The sequence below is a fragment of the Ipomoea nil genome, unplaced genomic scaffold (genome assembly GCF_001879475.1).
Source record: "Ipomoea nil cultivar Tokyo-kokei standard unplaced genomic scaffold, Asagao_1.1 scaffold1636, whole genome shotgun sequence".
NCBI classification, from domain to species: domain Eukaryota; kingdom Viridiplantae; phylum Streptophyta; class Magnoliopsida; order Solanales; family Convolvulaceae; genus Ipomoea; species Ipomoea nil.
Window position 1 is genome coordinate 1 of NW_017618064.1, and position 18,080 is coordinate 18,080.

Sequence of the window (18,080 nt, forward strand, 5' to 3'; positions counted from 1 at the left end):
TTAGTCAGTCATTAATGTTTATTTCATTTTTTTTAACAGAATTGATGGTAAATAATAAATATATTGTAACTTCTAAAAGAATTGGATTTAACTTATCTTTTGTGTTAATGTCTATTTGCATACTATATGCCGTATACCCTAATCACCTGATGACGACATTGCACCCGTGCACTCCCTATTCACTGCTACGATATCATTCAAACCACACAAGAGATCAGATGTCAGCAAAACTGCACTAAAAAGATCATGTGCATTGAATTTTACCGTGAGGGTGTTGGTTAGAATCGAACAGGTTTTCATCAAGAAAATATAAATTCTATTTTTTTGATATATAGACGATTTGGTCGAGTGGTCTAAGGTGCCAGATTTAGGCTCTAGTTCAAAAGGGCGTGGGTTCAAATCTCACAGCTGCATCAAGAGATGTTTAAAAATATCCCTAAGCTCTTCATTGTATTTCACTCCATGAAAAACAATTACTTAAATAGCAAAATATGAAAATTAGTAGAAAAAAGGTTAGTCAGTCATTAAATGTTTATTATCTTTTTTTTTTTTTATCAGAATTGATTGAGTAATAAATATATTGTAACTTCTAAAAAGAATTGGATTTAACTTATCTTTTGTGTAAATGTCTATTTGCATACTATATGCCTTATACCCCAATCACCTGATGACGACATTGCACCCGTGCACTCCCTATTCACTGGCTAAGATATCATTTAAACCAGACACGAGATCAGATTCAGCAAAACTGCACTAAAAAGATTATGTGCATTGGATTTTACCAAGAGGTGTTGGTTAGAATTGAACAGGTATTCTTCAAGAAAATATAAATTCTATTTTATTGATATATAGACGTTTGGCCGAGTGGTCAAAGACCCAGATTTAGGCCTCTGGTCTAAAACGGCGTGGGTTTAAATCCCACAGCCGTCAAGAGATGTTTAAAAATATCCTACGCTCTCTATTGTATTTCACTTTTCCATGAAAAACAATTACTTAAAACAGCAAAATACGAAAATTTGTAGAAAAAAGGTTAGTCAGTCATTAATGTTATTCTTTTTTTTTTTTTAACAGAATTGATGGTAAATAATAAATATATTGTAACTTCTAAAAGAATTGGATTTAACTTATCTTTTGTGTTAATGTCTATTTGCATACTATATGCCGTATACCCCAATCACCTGATGACGACATTGCACCCGTGCACTCCCTATTCACTGCTAAGATATCATTTAAACCACACAAGAGATCAGATGTCAACAAAACTTGCACTAAAAAGATCATGTGCATTGGATTTTACCAAGAGGGTGTTGGTTAGAATCGAAAAGGTTTTCGTCAAGAAAATATAAATTCTATTTTATTGATATATAGATGGTTTGGCCGAGTGGTCTAAGGCGCCTGATTTAGGCTCTGGTTTGAAAGGGCGTGGGTTCAAATCCCACAGCTGTCAAGGTATGTTGAAAAATACCCCTACGCTCTCCATTGTATTTCATTCCATGGAAAACAATTACTTGAACAGCAAAATACGAAAATTAGTAGAAAAAAGGTTAGTCATCATTAATGTTTATTTCTTTTTTTTTTTTTTTTAACAGAATTGATGTAAATAATAAATATATTGTAACTTCTAAAAGAATTGGATTTAACTTATCTTTTGTGTTAATGTCTATTTGCATACTATATGCCGTATACCCCAATCACCTGATGACGACATTGCACCCGTGCACTCCTTATTCACTGCTAAGATATTATTTAAACCACACAAGAGATCAGATGTCAGCAAAACTGCACTAAAAAGATCATGTGCATTGAATTTTACCAAGAGGGTGTTGGTTAGAATCGAACAGGTTTTCTTCAAGAAAATATAAATTCTATTTTATTGATATATAGACGGTTTGGCCGAGTGGTCTAAGGCGCCAGATTTAGGCTCTGGTCCGAAAGGGCGTGGGTTCAAATCCCACAGCCGTCAAGAGATGTTTTAAAAATATCCCTATGCTCTCTATTGTATTTCACTTTTCCATGAAAAACAATATCCCTACGCTCTCTATTGTATTTCACTTTTCCATGAAAAACAATTACTTAAACAGCAAAATACGAAAATTTGTAGAAAAAAGGTTAGTCAGTCATTAATGTTTATTTCTTTTTTTTTTTTTAACGGAATTGATGGTGAGTAATAAATATATTGTAACTTCTAAAAGAATTGGATTTAACTTATCTTTTGTGTTATTGTCTATTTGCATACTATATGCCTTATACCCCAATCACCTGATGACGACATTGCACCCGTGCACTCCCTATTCACTGCTAAGATATCATTTCAACCACACAAGAGATCAGATGTCAGCAAAACTGCACTAAAAAGATCATGTGCATTGGATTTTACCAAGAGGGTGTTGGTTTGAATCGAACAGGTTTTCTTCAAGAAAATATAAATTCTATCTTATTAATATATAGATGGTTTGGCCGAGTGGTCTAAGGCGCCAGATTTAGGCTGTGGTCCGAAAGGGCGTGGGTTCAAATCCCACAGCTGTCAAGGTATGTTTAAAAATACCCCTACGCTCTCTATTGTATTTCACTCCATGAAAAACAATTACTTGAACAGCAAAATACGAAAATTAGTAGAAAAAAGGTTAGTCAGTCATTAATGTTTAATTTATTTTTTTTTAACAGAATTGATGGTAAATAATAAATATATTTTAACTTCTAAAAGAATTGGATTTAACTTATCTTTTGTGTTAATGTCTATTTGCATACTATATGCCTTATACCCCAATCACCTGATGACGACATTGCACCCGTGCACTCCCTATTCACTGCTAAGATATCATTTCAACCACACAAGAGATCAGATGTCAGCAAAACTGCACTAAAAAGATCATGTGCATTGGATTTTACCAAGAGGGTGTTGGTTAGAATCGAACAGGTTTTCGTCAAGAAAATATAAATTCTATTTTATTGATATATAGACGGTTTGGCCGAGTGGTCTAAGACGCCAGATTTAGGCTCTGGTTCGAAAGGGTGTGGGTTCAAATCCCACAGCCGTCAAGAGATGTTTAAAAATATCCCAACGCTCTCTATTGTATTTCACTTTTCCATGAAAAATAATATCCCTACGCTCTCTATTGTATTTCACTTTTCCATGAAAAACAATTACTTAAACAGCAAAATACGAAAATTTGTAGAAAAAAGGTTAGTCAGTCATTAATGTTTATTTCTTTTTTTTTTTTAACAGAATTGATGGTGAGTAATAAATATATTTTAACTTCTAAAAGAATTGGATTTAACTTATCTTTTGTGTTAATGTCTATTTGCATACTATATGCCTTATACCCCAATCACCTGATGACGACATTGCACCCGTGCACTCCCTATTCACTGCTAAGATATCATTTCAACCACACAAGAGATCAGATGTCAGCAAAACTGCACTAAAAAGATCATGTGCATTGGATTTTACCAAGAGTGTGTTGGTTTGAATCGAACAGGTTTTCTTCAAGAAAATATAAATTCTATTTTATTGATATATAGATGGTTTGGCCGAGTGGTCTAAGGCGCCAGATTTAGGCTGTGGTCTGAAAGGGCGTGGGTTCAAATCCCACAGTTGTCAATGTATGTTTAAAAATACCACTACGCTCTCCATTGTATTTCACTCCATGAAAAACAATTACTTGAACAGCAAAATACGAAAATTAGTAGAAAAAAGGTTAGTCAGTCATTAATGTTTATTTCATTTTTTTTTAACAGAATTGATGGTAAATAATAAATATATTTTAACTTCTAAAAGAATTGGATTTAACTTATCTTTTGTGTTAATGTCTATTTGCATACTATATGCCTTATACCCCAATCACCTGATGACGACATTGCACCCGTGCACTCCCTATTCACTGCTAAGATATCATTTCAACCACACAAGAGATCAGATGTCAGCAAAACTGCACTAAAAAGATCATGTGCATTGGATTTTACCAAGAGGGTGTTGGTTAGAATCGAACAGGTTTTCGTCAAGAAAATATAAATTCTATTTTATTGATATATAGACGGTTTGGCCGAGTGGTCTAAGACGCCAGATTTAGGCTCTGGTCCGAAAGGGTGTGGGTTCAAATCCCACAGCCGTCAAGAGATGTTTAAAAATATCCCAACGCTCTCTATTGTATTTCACTTTTCCATGAAAAATAATATCCCTACGCTCTCTATTGTATTTCACTTTTCCATGAAAAACAATTACTTAAACAGCAAAATACGAAAATTTGTAGAAAAAAGGTTAGTCAGTCATTAATGTTTATTTCTTTTTTTTTTTAACAGAATTGATGGTGAGTAATAAATATATTTTAACTTCTAAAAGAATTGGATTTAACTTATCTTTTGTGTTAATGTCTATTTGCATACTATATGCCTTATACCCCAATCACCTGATGACGACATTGCACCCGTGCACTCCCTATTCACTGCTAAGATATCATTTCAACCACACAAGAGATCAGATGTCAGCAAAACTGCACTAAAAAGATCATGTGCATTGGATTTTACCAAGAGTGTGTTGGTTTGAATCGAACAGGTTTTCTTCAAGAAAATATAAATTCTATTTTATTGATATATAGATGGTTTGGCCGAGTGGTCTAAGGCGCCAGATTTAGGCTGTGGTCTGAAAGGGCGTGGGTTCAAATCCCACAGTTGTCAAGGTATGTTTAAAAATACCACTACGCTCTCCATTGTATTTCACTCCATGAAAAACAATTACTTGAACAGCAAAATACGAAAATTAGTAGAAAAAAGGTTAGTCAGTCATTAATGTTTATTTCATTTTTTTTTAACAGAATTGATGGTAAATAATAAATATATTTTAACTTCTAAAAGAATTGGATTTAACTTATCTTTTGTGTTAATGTCTATTTGCATACTATATGCCTTATACCCCAATCACCTGATGACGACATTGCACCCGTGCACTCCCTATTCACTGCTAAGATATCATTTCAACCACACAAGAGATCAGATGTCAGCAAAACTGCACTAAAAAGATCATGTGCATTGGATTTTACCAAGAGGGTGTTGGTTAGAATCGAACAGGTTTTCGTCAAGAAAATATAAATTCTATTTTATTGATATATAGACAGTTTGGCCGAGTGGTCTAAGACGCCAGATTTAGGCTCTGGTCCGAAAGGGTGTGGGTTCAAATCCCACAGCCGTCAAGAGATGTTTAAAAATATCCCAACGCTCTCTATTGTATTTCACTTTTCCATGAAAATAATATCCTACGCTCTCTATTGTATTTCACTTTTCCATGAAAAACAATTACTTAAACAGCAAAATACGAAAATTTGTAGAAAAAAGGTTAGTCAGTCATTAATGTTTATTTCTTTTTTTTTTTTAACAGAATTGATGGTGAGTAATAAATATATTTTAACTTCTAAAAGAATTGGATTTAACTTATCTTTTGTGTTAATGTCTATTTGCATACTATATGCCTTATACCCCAATCACCTGATGACGACATTGCACCCGTGCACTCCCTATTCACTGCTAAGATATCATTTCAACCACACAAGAGATCAGATGTCAGCAAAACTGCACTAAAAAGATCATGTGCATTGGATTTTACCAAGAGGGTGTTGGTTAGAATCGAACAGGTTTTCGTCAAGAAAATATAAATTCTATTTTATTGATATATAAACGGTTTGGCCGAGTGGTCTAAGGCGCCAGATTTAGGCTCTGTTTCGAAAGGGTGAGGGTTCAAATCCCACAGCCGTCAAGAGATGTTTAAAAATATCCCTACGCTTTCCATTGTATTTCACTCCATGAAAAAACAATTACTTAAACAGCAAAATACGAAAATTAGTAGAAAAAAGGTTAGTCAGTCATTAATGTTTATTTCTTACTTTTTTTTTTAATAGAATTGATGGTAAATAATAAATATATTGTAACTTCTAAAAGAATTGGATTTAACTTATCTTTTGTGTTAATGTCTATTTGCATACTATATGCCGTATACCCCAATCACCTGATGACGACATTGCACCCGTGCACTCCCTATTCACTGCTAAGATATCATTTAAACCACACAAGAGATCAGATGTCAGCAAAACTGCACTAAAAAGATCATGTGCATTGGATTTTACCAAGAGGGTGTTGGTTTGAATCGAACAGGTTTTCTTCAATAAAATATAAATTCTATTTTATTAATATATAGACGGTTTGGCTGAGTGGTCTAAGGCGCCAGATTTAGGCTCTGGTCTGAAAGGGCGTGGGTTAAAATCCCACAGCCGTCAAGAGATGTTTAAAAATATCCTTATGCTCTCTATTGTATTTCACTCAATGAAAAACAATTACTTGAACAGCAAAATACGAAAATTAGTAGAAAAAAGGTTAGTTAGTCATTAATGTTTATTTCTTTTTTTTTTTTAACAGAATTGATGGTAAATAATAAATATATTATAACTTCTAAAAGAATTGGATTTAACTTATCTTTTGTGTTAATGTCTATTTGCATACTATATGCCGTATACCCCAATCACCAGATGACGACATTGCACCCGTGCACTCCCTATTCACTGCTAAGATATCATTCAAACCACACAAGAGATCAGATGTCAGCAAAACTGCACTAAAAAGATCATGTGCATTGAATTTTACCGTGAGGGTGTTGGTTAGAATCGAACAGGTTTTCATCAAGAAAATATAAATTCTATTTTTTGATATATAGACGATTTGGTCGAGTGGTCTAAGGTGCCAGATTTAGGCTCTAGTTCAAAAGGGCGTGGGTTCAAATCTCACAGCTGCATCAAGAGATGTTTAAAAATATCCCTAAGCTCTTCATTGTATTTCACTCCATGAAAAACAATTACTTAAATAGCAAAATACGAAAATTAGTAGAAAAAAGGTTAGTCAGTCATTAATGTTTATATCTTTTTTTTTTTTATCAGAATTGATGGTGAGTAATAAATATATTGTAACTTCTAAAAGAATTGGATTTAACTTATCTTTTGTGTTAATGTCTATTTGCATACTATATGCCTTATACCCCAATCACCTGATGACGACATTGCACCCGTGCACTCCCTATTCACTGCTAAGATATCATTTAAACCAGACACGAGATCAGATGTCAGCAAAACTGCACTAAAAAGATTATGTGCATTGGATTTTACCAAGAGGGTGTTGGTTAGAATCGAACAGGTATTCTCAAGAAAATATAAATTCTATTTTATTGATATATAGACGGTTTGGCCGAGTGGTCAAAGGACGCCAGATTTAGCCTCTGGTCTAAAACGGCGTGGGTTTAAATCCCACAGCCGTCAAGAGATGTTTAAAAATATCCCTACGCTCTCCTATTGTATTTCACTTTTCCATGAAAAACAATTACTTAAACAGCAAAATACGAAAATTTGTAGAAAAAAGGTTAGTCAGTCCATTAATGTTTATTTCTTTTTTTTTTTTTTTAACAGAATTGATGCGTAAATAATAAATATATTGTAACTTCTAAAAGAATTGGATTTAACTTATCTTTTGTGTTAATGTCTATTTGCATACTATATGCCGTATACCCCAATCACCTGATGACGACATTGCACCCGTGCACTCCCTATTCACTGCTAAGATATCATTTAAACCACACAAGAGATCAGATGTCAACAAAACTGCACTAAAAAGATCATGTGCATTGGATTTTACCAAGAGGGTGTTGGTTAGAATCGAAAGGTTTTCGTCAAGAAAATATAAATTCTATTTTATTGATATATAGATGGTTTGGCCGAGTGGTCTAAGGCGCCTGATTTAGGCTTTGGTTTGAAAGGGCGTGGGTTTCAAATCCCACAGCTGTCAGAGTATGGTTAAAAATACCCCTACGCTCTCCATTGTATTTCATTCCATGGAAAACAATTACTTGAACAGCAAAATACGAAAATTAGTAGAAAAAAGGTTAGTCAGTCATTAATGTTTATTTCTTTTTTTTTTTTAAACAGAATTGATCGTAAATAATAAATATATTGTAACTTCTAAAAGAATTGGATTTAACTTATCTTTTGTGTTAATGTCTATTTGCATACTATATGCCGTATACCCCAATCACCTGATGACGACATTGCACCCGTGCACTCCTTATTCACTGCTAAGATATTATTTAAACCACACAAGAGATCAGATGTCAGCAAAACTGCACTAAAAAGATCATGTGCATTGAATTTTACCAAGAGGGTGTTGGTTAGAATCGAACAGGTTTTCTTCAAGAAAATATAAATTCTATTTTATTGATATATAGACGGTTTGGCCGAGTGGTCTAAGGCGCCAGATTTAGGCTCTGGTCCGAAAGGGCGTGGGGTTCAAATCCCACAGCCGTCAAGAGATGTTTAAAAATATCCCTACGCTCTCTATTGTATTTCACTTTTTCCATGAAAACATATCCCTACGCTCTCTATTGTATTTCACTTTTCCATGAAAACAATTACTTAAACAGCAAAATACGAAAATTTGTAGAAAAAAGGTTAGTCAGTCATTAATGTTTATTTCTTTTTTTTTTTTAACGGAATTGATGGTGAGTAATAAATATATTTGTAACTTCTAAAAGAATTGGATTTAACTGTTCTTTTCTGTTAATGTCTATTTGCATACTATATGCCTTATACCCCAATCACCTGATGACGACATTGCACCCGTGCACTCCCTATTCACTGCTAAGATATCATTTCAACCACACAAGAGATCAGATGTCAGCAAAACTGCACTAAAAAGATCATGTGCATTGGATTTTACCAAGAGGGTGTTGGTTTGAATCGAACAGGTTTTCTTCAAGAAAATATAAATTCTATTTTATTAATATATAGATGGTTGGCCGAGTGGTCTAAGGCGCCAGATTTAGGCTGTGGTCCGAAAGGGCGTGGGTTCAAATCCCACAGCTGTCAAGGTATGTTTAAAAATATCCCCCTACGCTCTCTATTGTATTTCACTCCATGAAAAACAATTACTTTAACAGCAAAATACGAAAATTAGTAGAAAAAAGGTTAGTCAGTCATTAATGTTTAATTTATTTTTTTTTAACAGAATTGATGGTAAATAATAAATATATTTTAACTTCTAAAAGAATTGGATTTAACTTATCTTTTGTGTTAATGTCTATTTGCATACTATATGCCTTATACCCCAATCACCTGATGACGACATTGCACCCGTGCACTCCCTATTCACTGCTAAGATATCATTTCAACCACACAAGAGATCAGATGTCAGCAAAACTGCACTAAAAAGATCATGTGCATTGGATTTTACCAAGAGGGTGTTGGTTAGAATCGAACAGGTTTTCGTCAAGAAAATATAAATTCTATTTTATTGATATATAGACGGTTTGGCCGAGTGGTCTAAGGACGCCAGATTTAGGCTCTGGTCCGAAAGGGTGTGGGTTCAAATCCCACAGCCGTCAAGAGATGTTTAAAATATCCTACGCTCTCTATTGTATTTCACTTTTCCATGAAAAATAATATCCCTACGCTCTCCTATTGTATTTCACTTTCCATGAAAAACAATTACTTAAACAGCAAAATACGAAAATTTGTAGAAAAAGGTTAGTCAGTCATTAATGTTTATTTCTTTTTTTTTTTAACAGAATTGATGGGTGAGTAATAAATATATTTTAACTTCTAAAAGAATTGGATTTAACTTATCTTTTGTGTTAATGTCTATTTGCATACTATATGCCTGTATACCCCAATCACCTGATGACGACATTGCACCCGTGCACTCCCTATTCACTGCTAAGATATCATTTCAACCACACAAGAGATCAGATGTCAGCAAAACTGCACTAAAAAGATCATGTGCATTGGATTTTACCAAGAGGGTGTTGGTTTGAATCGAACAGGTTTTCTTCAAGAAAATATAAATTCTATTTTATTGATATATAGATGGTTTGGCCGAGTGGTCTAAGGCGCCAGATTTAGGCTGTGGTCTGAAAGGGCGTGGGTTCAAATCCCACAGTTGTCAAGAGTATGTTTAAAAATACCACTACGCTCTCCATTGTATTTCACTCCATGAAAAACAATTACTTGAACAGCAAAATACGAAAATTAGTAGAAAAAAGGTTAGTCAGTCATTAATGTTTATTTCATTTTTTTTTTAACAGAATTGATGGTAAATAATAAATATATTGTAACTTCTAAAAGAATTGGATTTAACTTATCTTTTGTGTTAATGTCTATTTGCATACTATATGCCGTATACCCTAATCACCTGATGACGACATTGCACCCGTGCACTCCCTATTCACTGCTAACGATATCATTCAAACCACACAAGAGATCAGATGTCAGCAAAACTGCACTAAAAAGATCATGTGCATTGAATTTTACCGTGAGGGTGTTGGTTAGAAATCGAACAGGTTTTCATCAAGAAAATATAAATTCTATTTTTTTGATATATAGACGATTTGTCGAGTGGTCTAAGGTGCCAGATTTAGGCTCTAGGTTCAAAAGGGCGTGGGTTCAAATCTCACAGCTGCATCAAGAGATGTTTAAAAATATCCCTAAGCTCTTCATTGTATTTCACTCCATGAAAAACAATTACTTAAATAGCAAAATACGAAAATTAGTAGAAAAAAGGTTAGTCAGTCATTAATGTTTATATCTTTTTTTTTTTATCAGAATTGATGGTGAGTAATAAATATATTGTAACTTCTAAAAGAATTGGATTTAACTTATCTTTTGTGTTAATGTCTATTTGCATACTATATGCCTTATACCCCAATCACCTGATGACGACATTGCACCCGTGCACTCCCTATTCACTGCTAAGATATCATTTAAACCAGACACGAGATCAGATGTCAGCAAAACTGCACTAAAAAGATTATGTGCATTGGATTTTACCAAGAGGGTGTTGGTTAGAATCGAACAGGTATTCGTCAAGAAAATATAAATTCTATTTTATTGATATATAGACGGTTTGGCCGAGTGGTCAAAGACGCCAGATTTAGCCCTCTGGTCTAAAACGGCGTGGGGTTAAATCCCACAGCCGTCAAGAGATGTTTATTAAAAATATCCCTACGCTCTCTATTGTATTTCACTTTTCCATGAAAAACAATTACTTAAACAGCAAAATACGAAAATTTGTAGAAAAAAGGTTAGTCCAGTCATTAATGTTTATTTCTTTTTTTTTTTTTTAACAGAATTGATGGTAAATAATAATATATTGTAACTTCTAAAAGAATTGGATTTAACTTATCTTTTGTGTTAATGTCTATTTGCATACTATATGCCGTATACCCCAATCACCTGATGACGACATTGCACCCGTGCACTCCCTATTCACTGCTAAGATATCATTTAAACCACACAAGAGATCAGATGTCAACAAAACTGCACTAAAAAGATCATGTGCATTGGATTTTACCAAGAGGGTGTTGGTTAGAATCGAAAAGGTTTTCGTCAAGAAAATATAAATTCTATTTTATTGATATATAGATGGTTTGGCCGAGTGGTCTAAGGCGCCTGATTTAGGCTCTGGTTTGAAAGGGCGTGGGTTCAAATCCCACAGCTGTCAAGGTATGTTTGAAAAATACCCCTACGCTCTCCATTGTATTTCATTCCATGGAAAACAATTACTTGAACAGCAAAATACGAAAATTAGTAGAAAAAAGGTTAGTCAGTCATTAATGTTTATTTCTTTTTTTTTTTTTTAACAGAATTGATGGTAAATAATAAATATATTGTAACTTCTAAAAGAATTGGATTTAACTTATCTTTTGTGTTAATGTCTATTTGCATACTATATGCCGTATACCCCAATCACCTGATGACGACATTGCACCCGTGCACTCCTTATTCACTGCTAAGATATTATTTAAACCACACAAGAGATCAGATGTCAGCAAAACTGCACTAAAAAGATCATGTGCATTGAATTTTACCAAGAGGGTGTTGGTTAGAATCGAACAGGTTTTCTTCAAGAAAATATAAATTCTATTTTATTGATATATAGACGGTTTGGCCGAGTGGTCTAAGGCGCCAGATTTAGGCTCTGGTCCGAAAGGGCGTGGGTTCAAATCCCACAGCCGTCAAGAGATGTTTAAAAATATCCCTATGCTCTCTATTGTATTTCACTTTTCCATGAAAAACAATATCCCTACGCTCTCTATTGTATTTCACTTTTCCATGAAAAACAATTACTTAAACAGCAAAATACGAAAAATTTGTAGAAAAAAGGTTAGTCAGTCATTAATGTTTATTTCTTTTTTTTTTTTTTTAACGGAATTGATGGTGAGTAATAAATATATTGTAACTTCTAAAAGAATTGGATTTAACTTATCTTTTGTGTTATTGTCTATTTGCATACTATATGCCTTATACCCCAATCACCTGATGACGACATTGCACCCGTGCACTCCCTATTCACTGCTAAGATATCATTTCAACCACACAAGAGATCAGATGTCAGCAAAACATGCACTAAAAGATCATGTGCATTGGATTTTACCAAGAGGGTGTTGGTTTGGAATCGAACAGGTTTTCTTCAAGAAAATATAAATTCTATTTTATTTAATATATAGATGGTTGGCCGAGTGTCTAAGGCGCCAGATTTAGGCTGTGGTCCGAAAGGGCGTGGGTTCAAATCCCACAGTGTCAAGGTATGTTTAAAAATACCCCTACGCTCTCTATTGTATTTCACTCCATGAAAAACAATTACTTGAACAGCAAAAATACGAAATTAGTAGAAAAAAGGTTAGTCAGTCATTAATGTTTAATTTTTATTTTTTTTTAACAGAATTGATGGTAAATAATAAATAATATTTTAACTTCTAAAAGAATTGGATTTAACTTATCTTTTGTGTTAATGTCTATTTGCATACTATATGCCTTATACCCAATCACCTGATGACGACATTGCACCCGTGCACTCCCTATTCACTGCTAAGATATCATTTCAACCACACAAGAGATCAGATGTCAGCAAAACTGCACTAAAAAGATCATGTGCATTGGATTTTACCAAGAGGGTGTTGGTTAGAATCGAACAGGTTTTCGTCAAGAAAATATAAATTCTATTTTATTGATATATAGACGGTTTGGCGAGTGGTCTAAGACGCCAGATTTAGGCTCTGGTTCGAAAGGGTGTGGGTTCAAATCCCACAGCCGTCAAGAGATGTTTAAAAATATCCAACGCTCTCTATTGTATTTCACTTTTCCATGAAAAAAATATCCCTACGCTCTCTATTGTATTTCACTTTTCCATAAAAACAATTACTTAAACAGCAAAATACGAAAATTTGTAGAAAAAAGGTTAGTCAGTCATTAATGTTTATTTCTTTTTTTTTTTTAACAGAATTGATGGTGAGTAATAAATATATTTTAACTTCTAAAAGAATTGGATTTAACTTATCTTTTGTGTTAATGTCTATTTGCATACTATATGCCTTATACCCCAATCACCTGATGACGACATTGCACCCGTGCACTCCCTATTCACTGCTAAGATATCATTTCAACCACACAAGAGATCAGATGTCAGCAAAACTGCACTAAAAAGATCATTGCATTGGATTTTACCAAAAGGTGTTGGTTTGAATCGAACAGGTTTTCTTCAAGAAAATATAAATTCTATTTTATTAATATAGATGGTTTGGGCCGAGTGGTCTAAGGCGCCAGATTAGGCTGTGGTCTGAAAGGGCGTGGGTTCAAATCCCACAGTGTCAAGGTATGTTTAAAAATACCCTACGCTCTCCATTGTATTTCACTCCATGAAAAACAATTACTTGAACAGCAAAATACGAAAATTAGTAGAAAAAAGGTTAGTCAGTCATTAATGTTTATTTCATTTTTTTTAACAGAATTGATGGTAAATAATAAATATATTTTAACTTCTAAAAGAATTGGATTTAACTTATCTTTTGTGTTAATGTCTATTTGCATACTATATGCCGTTATACCCCAATCACCTGATGACGACATTGCACCCCGTGCACTCCCCTATTCACTGCTAAGATATCATTTCAAACCACACAAGAGATCAGATGTCAGCAAAACTGCACTAAAAAGATCATGTGCATTGGATTTTACCAAGAGGGTGTTGGTTAGAATCGAACAGTTTTCTGTCAAGAAAATATAAATTCTATTTTATTGATATATAGACGGTTTGGCCGAGTGGTCTAAGGACGCCAGATTTAGGCTCTGGTCCGAAAGGGTGTGGGTTCAAATCCCACAGCCGTCAAGAGATGTTTAAAAATATCCTACGCTCTCTATTGTATTTCACTTTTCCATGAAAATAATATCCCTACGCTCTCTATTGTATTTCATTTTCCATGAAAAACAATTACTTAAACAGCAAAATACGAAAATTTGTAGAAAAAAGGTTAGTCAGTCATTAATGTTTATTTCTTTTTTTTTTTAACAGAATTGATGGTGAAAGTAATAAATATATTTTAACTTCTAAAAGAATTGGATTTAACTTATCTTTTGTGTTAATGTCTATTTGCATACTATATGCCTTATACCCCAATCACCTGATGACGACATTGCACCCGTGCACTCCCTATTCACTGCTAAAGATATCATTTCAACCACACAAGAGATCAGATGTCAGCAAAACTGCACTAAAAAGATCTATGTGCATTGGATTTTACCAAGAGTGTGTTGGTTTGAATCGAACAGGTTTTCTTCAAGAAAATATAAATTCTATTTTATTGATATATAGATGGTTTGGCCGAGTGGTCTAAGGCGCCAGATTTAGGCTGTGGTCTGAAAGGGCGTGGGTTCAAATCCCACAGTTGTCAAGGTATGTTTAAAAATACCACTACGCTCTCCATTGTATTTCACTCCATGAAAAACAATTACTTGAACAGCAAAATACGAAAATTAGTAGAAAAAAGGTTAGTCAGTCATTAATGTTTATTTCATTTTTTTTTAACAGAATTGATGGTAAATAATAAATATATTTTAACTTCTAAAAGAATTGGATTTAACTTATCTTTTGTGTTAATGTCTATTTGCATACTATATGCCTATACCCCAATCACCTGATGACGACATTGCACCCGTGCACTCCCTATTCACTGCTAAGATATCATTTCAACCACACAAGAGATCAGATGTCAGCAAAACTGCACTAAAAAGATCATGTGCATTGATTTTACCAAGAGGGTGTTGGTTAGAATCGAACAGGTTTTCGTCAAGAAAATATAAATTCTATTTTATTGATATATAGACAGTTTGGCCGAGTGGTCTAAGACGCCAGATTTAGGCTCTGGTCCGAAAGGGTGTGGGTTCAAATCCCACAGCCGTCAAGAGATGTTTAAAAATATCCCAAATGCACTTATCTACGCTCTCTATTGTATTTCACTCATGAAAAACAATTACTTAAACAGCAAAATACGAAAATTTAGAAAAAAGGTTAGTCAGTCATTAATGTTTATTTCTTTTTTTTTTTAACAGAATTGATGGTGAGTAATAAATATATTTTAACTTCTAAAAGAATTGGATTTAACTTATCTTTTGTGTTAATGTCTATTTGCATACTATATGCCTTATACCCAATCACCTGATGACGACATTGCACCCGTGCACTCCCTATTCACTGCTAAGATATCATTTCAACCACACAAGAGATCAGATGTCAGCAAAACTGCACTAAAAAGATCATGTGCATTGGATTTTACCAGAGGGTGTTGGTTAGAATCGAACAGGTTTTCTCAAGAAAATATAAATTCTATTTTATTGATATATAGACGGTTTGGCCGAGTGGTCTAAGGCGCCAGATTTAGCTCTGTTCGAAAGGAGGGTTCAAATCCACAGCCGTCAAGAGATGTTTAAAAATATCCCTACGCTCTTCCATTGTATTTCACTCCATGAAAAACAATTACTTAAACAGCAAAATACGAAAATTAGTAGAAAAAAGGTTAGTCAGTCATTAATGTTTATTTCTTTTTTTTTTAATAGAATTGATGGTAAATAATAAATATATTGTAACTTCTAAAAGAATTGGATTTAACTTATCTTTTGTGTTAATGTCTATTTGCATACTATATGCCGTATACCCCAATCACCTGATGACGACATTGCACCCGTGCACTCCCTATTCACTGCTAAGATATCATTTAAACCACACAAGAGATCAGATGTCAGCAAAACTGCACTAAAAAGATCATGTGCATTGGATTTTACCAAGAGGGTTTGGTTAGAATCGAACAGGTTTTCTTCAAGAAAATATAAATTCTATTTATTGATATATAGACGGTTTGGCCGAGTGGTCTAAGGCGCCAGATTTAGGCTCTGGTCTGAAAGGGCGTGGGTTAAATCCCACAGCCGTCAAGAGATGTTTAAAATATCCCTACGCTCTCATTGTATTTCACTCATGAAAAACAATTACTTAACAGCAAAATACGAAAATTAGTAGAAAAAAGGTTAGTCAGTCATTAATGTTTATTTCTTTTTTTTTTTTAACAGAATTGATGGTAAATAATAATATATTTAACTTCTAAAAGAATTGGATTTAACTTATCTTTGTGTTAATGTCTATTTGCATACTATATGCCGTACCCAATCACCTGATGACGACATTGCACCCGTGCACTCCCTATTCACTGCTAAGATATCATTTAAACCACAAGAGATCAGATGTCAGCAAAACTGCACTAAAAAGATCATGTGCATTGGATTTTACCGAGGGTGTTGGTTAGAATCGAACAGGTTTTCTCAAGAAAATATAAATTCTATTTTTTTGATATATAGACGGTTTGGCGAGTGGTCTAAGGCGCCAGATTTAGGCTCTGTTCAAAAGGGCGTGGGTTCAAATCCACAGCTGTCAAGAGATGTTTAAAAAATATCCCTACGCTCTCATTGTATTTCACTCCATGAAAACAATTACTTAAACAGCAAAATACGAAAATTAGTAGAAAAAAGGTTAGTCAGTCATTAATGTTTATTTCTTTTTTTTTTTTTAACAGAATTGATGGTGAGTAATAAATATATTGTAACTTCTAAAAGAATTGGATTTAACTTATCTTTGTGTTAATGTCTATTTGCATACTATATGCCTTATACCCCAATCACCTGATGACGACATTGCACCCGTGCACTCCCTATTCACTGCTAAGATATCATTTAAACCACACAAGAGATCAGATGTCAGCAAAACTGCACTAAAAGATTTGTGCATTGATTTTACCAAGAGGGTGTTGGTTAGAATCGAACAGGTTTCTTCAAGAAAATATAAATTCTATTTTATTGATATATAGACGGTTTGGCCGAGTGGTCAAGGCGCCAGATTTAGGCTCTGGTCCGAAAGGGCGTGGGTTCAAATCCCACAGCGTCAAGAGATGTTTAAAATATCCCTACGCTCTCTATTGTATTTCACTTTTCCATGAAAAACAATTACTTAAACAGCAAAAATACGAAAATTTGTAGAAAAAAGGTTAGTCAGTCATTAATGTTTATTTCTTTTTTTTTTTTTAACAGAATTGATGGTAAATAATAAATATATTGTAACTTCTAAAAGAATTGGATTTAACTTATCTTTTGTGTTAATGTCTATTTGCATACTATATGCCTATACCCAATCACTGATGACGACATTGCACCCGTGCACTCCCTATTCACTGCTAAGATATCATTTAAACCCACACAGAGATCAAGATGTCAACAAAACTGCACTAAAAAGATCATGTGCATTGGATTTTACCAAGAGGGTGTTGGTTAGAATCGAAAAGGTTTTCGTCAAGAAATATAAAATTCTATTTTATTGATATATAGATGGTTTGGCCGAGTGGTCTAAGGCGCCTGATTTAGGCTTTGTTTGAAAGGCGTGGGGTTCAAATCCCACAGCTGTCAAGGTATGGTTAAAAATACCCCTACGCTCTCCATTGTATTTCATTCCATGGAAAACAATTACTTGAACAGCAAAATACGAAAATTAGTAGAAAAAAGGTTAGTCAGTCATTAATGTTTATTTTTTTTTTTTTTAAACAGAATTGATGTAAATAATAAATATATTTAACTTCTAAAAGAATTGGATTTAACTTATCTTTTGTGTTAATGTCTATTTGCATACTATATGCCGTATACCCCAATCACCTGATGACGACATTGCACCCGTGCACTCCTTATTCACTG

At 33.9% G+C, this 18,080-nt stretch overlaps 10 non-coding genes across 10 annotated transcripts; all 10 read left to right on the top strand.

Moving 5' to 3' along the window:
* Positions 1-1,883: 1,883 nt before the first annotated feature.
* TRNAL-UAG lies at positions 1,884-1,963 on the top strand. The gene has a single exon. It is a non-coding gene; the product is annotated as a tRNA-Leu (tRNA).
* A 996-nt stretch (positions 1,964-2,959) lies between these two features.
* On the top strand, positions 2,960-3,039 carry TRNAL-UAG. Its single transcript has one exon. It is a non-coding gene; the product is annotated as a tRNA-Leu (tRNA).
* Positions 3,040-4,033: 994 nt separating this feature from the next.
* Positions 4,034-4,113, top strand: TRNAL-UAG. Its single transcript has one exon. It is a non-coding gene; the product is annotated as a tRNA-Leu (tRNA).
* A 2,070-nt stretch (positions 4,114-6,183) lies between these two features.
* TRNAL-UAG lies at positions 6,184-6,263 on the top strand. The gene has a single exon. It is a non-coding gene; the product is annotated as a tRNA-Leu (tRNA).
* Positions 6,264-8,250: 1,987 nt separating this feature from the next.
* On the top strand, positions 8,251-8,331 carry TRNAL-UAG. Its single transcript has one exon. It is a non-coding gene; the product is annotated as a tRNA-Leu (tRNA).
* Positions 8,332-9,325: 994 nt separating this feature from the next.
* On the top strand, positions 9,326-9,406 carry TRNAL-UAG. Its single transcript has one exon. It is a non-coding gene; the product is annotated as a tRNA-Leu (tRNA).
* A 2,551-nt stretch (positions 9,407-11,957) lies between these two features.
* Positions 11,958-12,037, top strand: TRNAL-UAG. Its single transcript has one exon. It is a non-coding gene; the product is annotated as a tRNA-Leu (tRNA).
* Positions 12,038-14,103: 2,066 nt separating this feature from the next.
* On the top strand, positions 14,104-14,184 carry TRNAL-UAG. Its single transcript has one exon. It is a non-coding gene; the product is annotated as a tRNA-Leu (tRNA).
* Positions 14,185-16,201: 2,017 nt separating this feature from the next.
* On the top strand, positions 16,202-16,280 carry TRNAL-UAG. Its single transcript has one exon. It is a non-coding gene; the product is annotated as a tRNA-Leu (tRNA).
* Positions 16,281-17,205: 925 nt separating this feature from the next.
* On the top strand, positions 17,206-17,283 carry TRNAL-UAG. Its single transcript has one exon. It is a non-coding gene; the product is annotated as a tRNA-Leu (tRNA).
* The last annotated feature ends 797 nt before the right edge of the window (positions 17,284-18,080 follow it).